This window comes from Papio anubis, chromosome 7 (genome assembly GCF_008728515.1).
Source record: "Papio anubis isolate 15944 chromosome 7, Panubis1.0, whole genome shotgun sequence".
Classification (NCBI taxonomy): domain Eukaryota; kingdom Metazoa; phylum Chordata; class Mammalia; order Primates; family Cercopithecidae; genus Papio; species Papio anubis.
In genome coordinates this window covers 49,523,080-49,531,896 of record NC_044982.1, presented here as the reverse complement: position 1 = coordinate 49,531,896, position 8,817 = coordinate 49,523,080, and the positions used below count along the sequence as shown (strand labels likewise).

Here is an 8,817-nt window from a genome sequence, read left to right as displayed (position 1 = left end):
AAGGCACAGGACCTGAATAGCTGAAGTGGGAAAACCTTCTCTCTCACCCTGTCTTACACACATCTATTCTGAGGATTTTTGTTGACAGTCTGGTATTACAGGTCAAGGCCTTTTTGCCACATTAGGGAAACATCCATTTCTGCTTTTAATCTGCACTTGCCCTTTGCTCACCACCACAGGGTGAACCAGGACGTCACTTTTGAATGAAAGCCTTGTCTTTGGCATTTCTGTCAGTTTTTTGAAGCCAGATCTATCTTCCTTCCTTTCCTCTTTCCTTCCTCCTTCCCTCCGTCCCTTCCTTTGGATGTTCTTGCCACATATGTAATTATGGTGACATTATCCTGCAGATCCTTGGTGGCCTCCACTCTTTTTTTTTTTTTTTTTCTTTGAGACAGAGCTTTGCTCTTGTTGCCCAGGCTGGAGTGCAATGGCGTGATCTTGGCTCACTGCAACTTCCGCCTCCTGGGTTCAAGCGATTCTCCTGCCTCAGCCTCCTGAGTAGCTGGGATTACAGGTGCCCACCACCACACCCGGCTAGTTTTGTACTTTTAGTAGAGACGGGGTTTCTCCATGTTGGTCAGGCTGGTCTCCAACTCCCAACCTCAGGTGATCTGCCCGCCTCGGCCTCCCAAAGTGCTGGGATTACAGACATGAGCCACCGTGCCTGGCCTGGTGGCCTCCACTTGTACTCTCTCCACACCTGCTGGCTCCCACAGAGGCCTCCACTGAGTCATTGAGGCCAAGCAGTTTCATCCTTTGAAGGGGAAGATGTTCCTTTTCTCTTTGTTTCCTACTGTAGACTGAATGTTTGTGTCCTCCCCAAATTCATATGTTGAAACCTAAGCTCCAGGGTGGTGGCATTTGGAGATGGGGCCTTAGGGAAGTGATTAGGTCATGAGGGGGAGCACTCATGAATGGGATTAATGCCCTTATAAAAGAGACACAGAGAATTCCCTGTGCCTTCGGCCATGTGGAGACACAGCAAAAAGACAGCCGTCTATGAACCAAACAGCAGACCCTCATCAGACATCAAATCAGCAGGTGCCTGGATCTTGGACTTCCCACCTCCAGAACTGTGAGGAATACATTTCTGCTGTTTATAAGCCACCCAGTTTCTGGTATTTTGTTAGAGCAGCCTGAAAGAAATAGAACATTACACTGCATTAAGGCTTCTTAGATGCCAAATCACTGTTTAGCATGTTTACTGTTTTGCATTATAAGCATCCGGATTTATTTTTAAAACTGTATGACCAGTGCTATGTTAGTGTGATTTGGGCACACTAGTACCCACTGTGCACTGTGCCTAGAATCAGCCTGACTCTAATGATCCAAGTCCTGGGGTTGAAAGTGGTCCCCAGCCCCCGCTAACTCCTCTCACGTGGTGAGCTTTCTCTTAGGTGCACCTCTGTTCTTGCATCATGGCCTCAGTCATAGCCACTTGGTTTATCAGATCTATCATACTACCTTTGAACCTCTGGTGGGGAGAAAAAGGTCAGACTGAATCCTATTCCTTTCCTCCCATGGACTACTCTAACTCCACATGTATTTAGGCTAATCAGATTTCTCTGGTAGCCTCCAGCACCCAAATTTTTTAACAAGAATATTGGAGGGTCAATAATATCTAACTCCACACATTAACTCTATGCTCAAGTTCCTTGCATGTTTCCTACTTATACCTGGCACATCCGAAGTTGCACGTTCCATTAGAATGTCGGATTAAAATGACCTTGGTCCTGTACTCTCCTAGCCCTGAGGACTTGAGCAGCCAGTGGCAGTGCCCACAAAATGTGACTGTTACACAGCCAGCCCAGTGGGCGATATAACCCCTGAGCGCCTTCTTCAAATAAGAGAGTGTTGGACCTACCAGTGCCCAGATTTTAGCACCTTCTCTCGTTCCATGGGTTCATTCATGCAATAAAGCCAGACTCATTCATGTGATACAGAGAACATAAAATATTTGTTGAGCTCTACTCTACTACATTCCAGGCATTATTTGCAGTGATGGCAATATAATTGTGAACAAGAAACCAGTTCCTGCCCTCACAGAGCTTCCAGGCCAGAAGGTATTCTAAGCTTGAGAGATGGGCTCTGCCAAGCTAGAGTTTACTTTCTTTTGGCTTGTATGTTAATTCAAAGGCAGTATCTCACTCTACCAGTGGGATTTGACGGCGTGATGTCTCACAGAAAGTTCGCTCCCAGACGTGGGTCCCTCAGCTTCCTGCCTCAGAAGCACAGCAGCAGGCATCGTGGGAAGGTGAAGAGCCTCTCTAAGGATGACCCTTCCAAGCCGGTCTGCCTCACAGGCTTCCCGGGATACAAGGCTGGCGTGACCCACATTATACAGGAAGTCGACAGGCCAGGATCCAAGGTGAATAAGAAGGAGGTGGTAGAGGCTGTGACCATTGTAGAGATAACACCCATGGTGGTTGTGGGCATTGTGGGCTACGTGGAAACCCCTCAAGGCCTCTGGACCTTCCAGACCGTCTTCGCTGAGCACATCAGTGATGAGTGCAAGAGGCGCTTCTATAAGAACTGGCATGAATCTAAGAAGAAGGCCTTTACCAAGTACTGCAAGAAATGGCAGGATGAGGATGGCAAGAAGCAGCTGGAGAAGGACTTCAGCAGCATGAAGAAGTATGGCCAAGTCATCTGTGTGATTGCCCACACCCAGATGTGCCTGCTTTCTCTGCGCCACAAGAAGGCCCACCTGATGGAGATCCAGGTGAATGGAGACACCATGGCCCAGAAGCTGGACTGGGTCCACGAGAGGCTTGAGCAGCAGGTACCTGTGAAGCATGTGTTTGGGCAGGACGGGATGATCGACGTCATCAGAATGAGCAAGGGCAAAGGCTACAAAGGGATCACCAGTCGTTGGCTCACCAAGAATCTGCCCCACAAGACCTACCAAGACCTGCTCATGGAGTCCTGTATTGGGGCATGGCATCTTGCCCGTGTTGCCTTCTCTGTGGCACGTGCTGAGCAGAAAGGCTACCGTCACCGCACTGAGATCAATAAGAAGATCTATAAGATTGGCCAGGGCTATCTTATCAAGGATGACAAACTGATCAAGAACAATGCCTCCACTGACTATGACATGTCTGACAAGAGTATCAACCCTCTGGGTGGCTTTGGCCACTATGGTGAAGTGACCATTGACTTTGTCATGCTGAAGGACTGTGTGGTAGGAACCAAGAAGTGAGAGCTCACCCTCCCCACAAGTCCTTGCACCAGCAAACCAAACGGCGGGCTCTGGAGAAAACTGACCTTAAGTTCATTGATACCACCTCCAAGTTTGGCCATGGCCGCTTCCAGACCGTGGAGGAGAAGAAAGCATTCATGGGACCACTCAAGAAAGACTGAATTGCAAAGGAAGAAGGAGCTTAATGCCAGGAACAGATTTTGCAACTGGTAGGGTCTCAATAAAACCTATTTTCCACTGGAAAACAAAAACAAAAACAAGAAAAAAACAAAGGCAGTATCTCTTCAAACAGCAGGGACTTGCATTGTAGCTGTGTGAGTTCATCTTTGTTTTGTAGGCATAAATCACCACCCCCTTTAAAAAACAAATAAAATGTATTTTCTAAAGTTAACTTATGTAAGAGAAAGTTCCAGAAATGCTGCCTGGTCCTGAAGGGCAAGTGAAGCATTAGCCTGTCTCCCCGAGGCTTTGTTTCAAAACTCCACAGGTCCATTTGCACCCTGTATTTTGAATGTGATCAGCTACATAATAACCCTTTACTTTTTTCCACACTATGGCACCTTCCTTGGAAGAGCTTAAGGTGTTTTACAGCCATTATCTCATCAACCCTCACCCTGGGGAGTGTTGGGGGTGGCACAGCATATATTATTGTCTCTATTTTACAGAAGGGGACATTATGATGGCACAAGAAGTTAAGTGTCTTGAGCAATAGTACAAAGGAAGTCAAGTGGAACTAAGAACAGAAACAAGTTTCACAAACAGGTTTTTGCTGCCCTGTCATAAATCTATCTGCTTCCCTCTATCAGAAAGAACAGAGTAGGCTTGGTGATGGTACTGAAGGTTTGATCTTCGGTTAAAAAGAATAGGTTAAATGTACGTTGGGAGGAAAGAGCAAATGAGTTAAGTTGAATCATCCAGGGTGATAGAGAGCTGCTTAATAAATGTCTTCAAACAATACACGCATGTACTTCATGCCTACTCCAGGCTGCAATGCTGCTAAGTGCTGTAGGAGAAATCTAGAAAGGCTCTCATCAGTACAGAGTAGGTACTAGATACAAATTTGTTGAAGGAAAGAAGGAAGGAAGTGGTATCTTTCTCATCTTCAAGGAGCTTGTAACTGGGGAGGGAGAAAAACTACAAACTATTACAAAAGTAAGTATGTGCTGAACTAGGGAGTATTCTCTGTTGATGCAATAGGAGCTCAGAGAAGGAAGAAACTGCTGCTGCCTGGTGTGATCATAGAAACCTTCTTGCAAGGCATAGAACCTGAATTAGGGTTGGAGAAGCGGGGGATTCTGGAGAGGTGAAGAGGAGGACGGATACTATCTTTGGAAGTGCAAGGGTCTGACAAGGTTGGTGAAGGAGGCATACGTAGGAAGGTGTGCAGCCACATGGCATGTTTTCTAAAAAAAGGAAGTGGATTTTGCAAGATTGGAAAGTGGGATTGTTTCTTTCAATAGGTATTGTGAAGTGTCTGCTATCCACCAGAAGACAAAGGGTAAAGAATCAAGGCAAACTTCTAGATTCTGAAGTTGAAAGAATGTCATTGTCAAGAAAGAAAGCTTGTATTTTGGAGTGTTTTTAATTTTTAAGTGTGTAATAACTTCAGGACATTAGTGTCAGTGCATTTATTTTGAAACTTTATTGATGCCTTCATTTTCTCAGAGTGTCTGTTTCTTCCTTAAAGTGAGATTGAGCACAAAATTGTTTTCCGCTATTACTGAATTAGTAATCTTTTTTATTTTTTTATTTTTTACTTTTATGTATTGTTTTACTCTGTTTTATTTAGTGAAACATTGTTATTATAACTATTATTTTTACTGTTATTCAATTCTAATTAAATGAATTATTGCATCCATTACCATCCCATCTCTGCTTCACATTTATCCCTTATTATGGCCAATATCTGGCAGATATTTTTCCACTAACTTTCTTCTTCTGACTTAGGTTGAACAATTAGACTTATACATTTTGAAAATAGCTATTAGTGTATTTTGGCATTTTCAACCTCTTCAGGAATCAAAATCTTACTTAGTCTCTTTTTCTCTTCCACAAAACAGGGAAGATGAAAAGCTTCAGAGACCAAAATCTCCTTTATTCCCAGATAATGTCAGCCTAAAACTAGGGGGAGATTATCAAAATAAGAAAAAAAATTAACTCAACATCATAGGAAATACGTATCAACCCAAATAGGAGATTTCAGGTTATTGACGATTTCAGTTATTAGGGGGTCTGAAGAAGGCAGGAGGGAGTCTAGCTTCAGAGTTTGGAGGCACTTTGGACTCGGATGATTCTCAACAGAGAGGCTAAGTTGGAGGTATTAATAGGTGCCGGTGCAGAAAAATAGGATCTGTAGATTTGACGACCAGTCTCAGATACGATTTGGGGGTGGGGTACATGGGCAAGAGGCTTAGGTTTCTATATTTCAAGTATTCTAAGCATACAGCAATAGGGAGAAAAATATGTAGAAAAGAGACGGGCAGAATTTTTCTGAAGTTCGTTCTCTCATTTATTACCTTTCCATCTAATGGAGAGCCTTACTGAGAATGAGGTTCATATCAAATTCCTATTTCTCTTTTCTGTCTTTGAATGTTCCCAGTTCAATTCGAGTGCATGCATTATCAAGCATCTGTTTTAATTACAGCTATTGTTAAGGTAGTTAATCGGCTGTCGTCTCTCACCAACCAAAATCCTATATTGCTAAATTTTTGTACAATCAAAGATACAATAAATATAAAAGGAATTCTTGTATATCAGCTTGAAAAAAATGCATACAACTTCTTTGCTCACTGATGCAACCAAAACACCCAGGAGTTATTATAATGTGCATTCCCTTGACACAGACTTTTATTTCATGCAAATGACTGTGATTAAGATTCAAATACTTTTTTTTTCATTTTCACACATTACTTAATCAATGTGAAGTACTGTGTAAAAATTGCATCTCTTCATAACAGTGATTTTGACCAAGTCAAGTGTTGCTCCTAGAATTATAATCCAGACTTGTGATTCAATTATCATTTAGAGACTTTCTAAATTCAAATTAAGTTCACTCTTTCCTCCTCCTCCCAACACTGTAAACTTAATATCAATATGGATCCTTTGTAAGGTATGATCAAAATAACTTTCCATTGCAAGGAAATGTCCATTGTGATGTCTGATTTTTCCTTTACTTGCAAAAAGAGGCACAGCAATCAATAGGAACTAGCCATTAAAATGTATGAAAATGCAGAAGGTACCATCTATTTTTCCATTTATGTTAACTTAGCTTTTAGGCTGAATAAAATTGACACTCCCCAGAATACTTATCTATTTAAACCTACTTGGAATAGTTGCACAAACTCCATTTAAAGTTAAAAAGAACCCATGGAATGCTTAAAGTTTGGCATCCCTGTTTGATAAATTAACTACAGGACATTCAAAAAGCACACTCTTATAGAATCAACAAGGAATGCATAAAATGAAGCAAGATTCTAGAGGCCAACTAGGCAACTCTCACACAACTATGAAACACTGATCTATTTACAGTTTACTGCACCCAAGCCAGAGGCTGAATCTTGTTTTGTTACTGTCTGTGACTACCTCTTTTTTGCTCATCTTGCATTTCATCTTTATTTGAGGAAAAATTACATTTTGCCAATGACTAGGAATTAGGCTTCAGAACTGGCAGGTTCTGGGTTCTCATAATATCAACCCCACCCATTTATTAAAAATATGTACCATAGACTGAAGTTCTCTAGCCTCCGAGTTGAAAATAAAATCCAATTTTAAGTTGTTTTTCTTCTTTCAGCATTCACGAAAAATTCCTCCTTTTGTATCCAATTGCAATAAGCAGAAAAAAACACTCATCTTTTATTCTCTATGCTTCCTAGAACAAAATACTATCTCTGCCCAGACCTGAATTTGTTGAATTTGAATTTTTTTTGAGAGAAGCAGAATTTGCATTTGATGGAGTTTGATGAATTCAAACAGACAATGTTTGAATCTGGATATTCCTTTTCAGAAGTTTCTTGGACATGCTCATGGAATGTCCTGACTCTTCTACCATGAAAAGTTGAAGGGACATTGACAATTAGTCCATTTGAAGGGTCCCAACTAAATAAGTACCCTGGCTAGAACCAAAGGTCTAGTTCTGAATTTACTGGAAGACTAGGAAATATCTGTGAGATTGAAGTGGTTCTGCAGGGGGAAGAATTGTGAACTGCTATAGATTCGCCTGAGAGGCCAAGGTAGCGTTCCATGGGAGTAAGGGTAGCCAACCATGTTGGGTGTTTTGAAGCTAGAACTGGGTTGTTTGAAGTCAATCTAGGCTACTTACAGAAGACCAAATGGAAAATTCCTATTTATTCTGGTCCCATTCAGGAGGTTCTGAGGATGTTTTAGGATAAAGCTTTGGAGAAAACGAATGAGACTGTGTCAGAGACTACTACTGGTTGGGCCTCAATGTCCAATCTTCCTCATCCCATAGCAATAGACTTTTGCTGTGCCCTTGGCTGCTCAGAATAAAGGCCTCATTTCCCAGGTGCCCTGTAGCTAGCAGGGCTAGCTAACTTTTGGCCAGTGGAATGTAAGCAGAGTAGAGATCCAGAATTCCATGCCCCAAACCCTCAGGGCCAGATATGGTTTGGAATTCAGATTTATTTTGATTTTGAAGGTGACATGACGTATGTACAGCTTCTTATGGAATATCTCCTTTGAAGTTGTGAGGTGCTGTGAGGGCAGCACCTCACAACTAACTGCAACAAATTATAACAGAATTCACTAGTATCCCTAAGTGGGATAAATGAAGACCATAAGGCCAGGTGTAGCGGCTTACACATGTCATCCCAGTGCTTTGGGAGGCTGAGGCTGAAGAATCACTTGAGGCCAGGCAACAAGACCAGCCTCGGCAACATAGCAAGATCCCATCTCTACAAAAAAAATTTATAATTAACCAGGTATGGTGTATCTGTCTATAGTCCTAGCTACTCAGAAGGCTGAAGAAGGAGGATCATTTGAGCCCAGGAATTCGAGGTTACAGTGAGTTATGAGTGTGCCACTCCACTCCAGCCTAGGAGACAGAGCAAGATCCTATCTCTAACAAAGAAAAGAAAAAAGACATACATAGTCTCACATTAATTCAGATTAGCTTTTGCCTTCAAATGAATTTTTGTTGAAAACTTGTGAAAATTTTTGTTTTCAGAGTTTTTTTGGATTTTAGAATTATCTATCATTTGGCTGCTTCTAGAAAACCATAGAGACCACTGACAAATATATTTTGCCCCTTCCATGTTGCTTCCTATATCCAGTCTCCTGGAATGTAATTTTCCTCAGATCATGAGGACTGTGTTTATAAAGACAATATAAAACTATACCTATTTGGTATTTCCCTCAAAGAGCTATCATTATATTTAAAAATGTGAATACTATTAATTTATTATTGAACATACATTATGTGCAACATACCTTGCTAAGTATCTTATTTAATGTGATTATTAATTCCATTGTATGGATGAAAAAACTGAGTTAAAGGAAGTTTCAGTATCTTGGCCAAGGCCCACAATCAATGAGTGGCAAAGCCAGGATTTGAAACTAAGAAGTCTTTTGTCAGGTCCGCATGTTTGTCCACGGTACTATTT

At 41.7% G+C, this 8,817-nt stretch overlaps 1 pseudogene; it reads left to right on the top strand.

Moving 5' to 3' along the window:
• Nucleotides 1-589: 589 nt before the first annotated feature.
• Nucleotides 590-7,865, top strand: LOC101008976 (annotated as a pseudogene).
• Nucleotides 7,866-8,817: the final 952 nt, after the last annotated feature.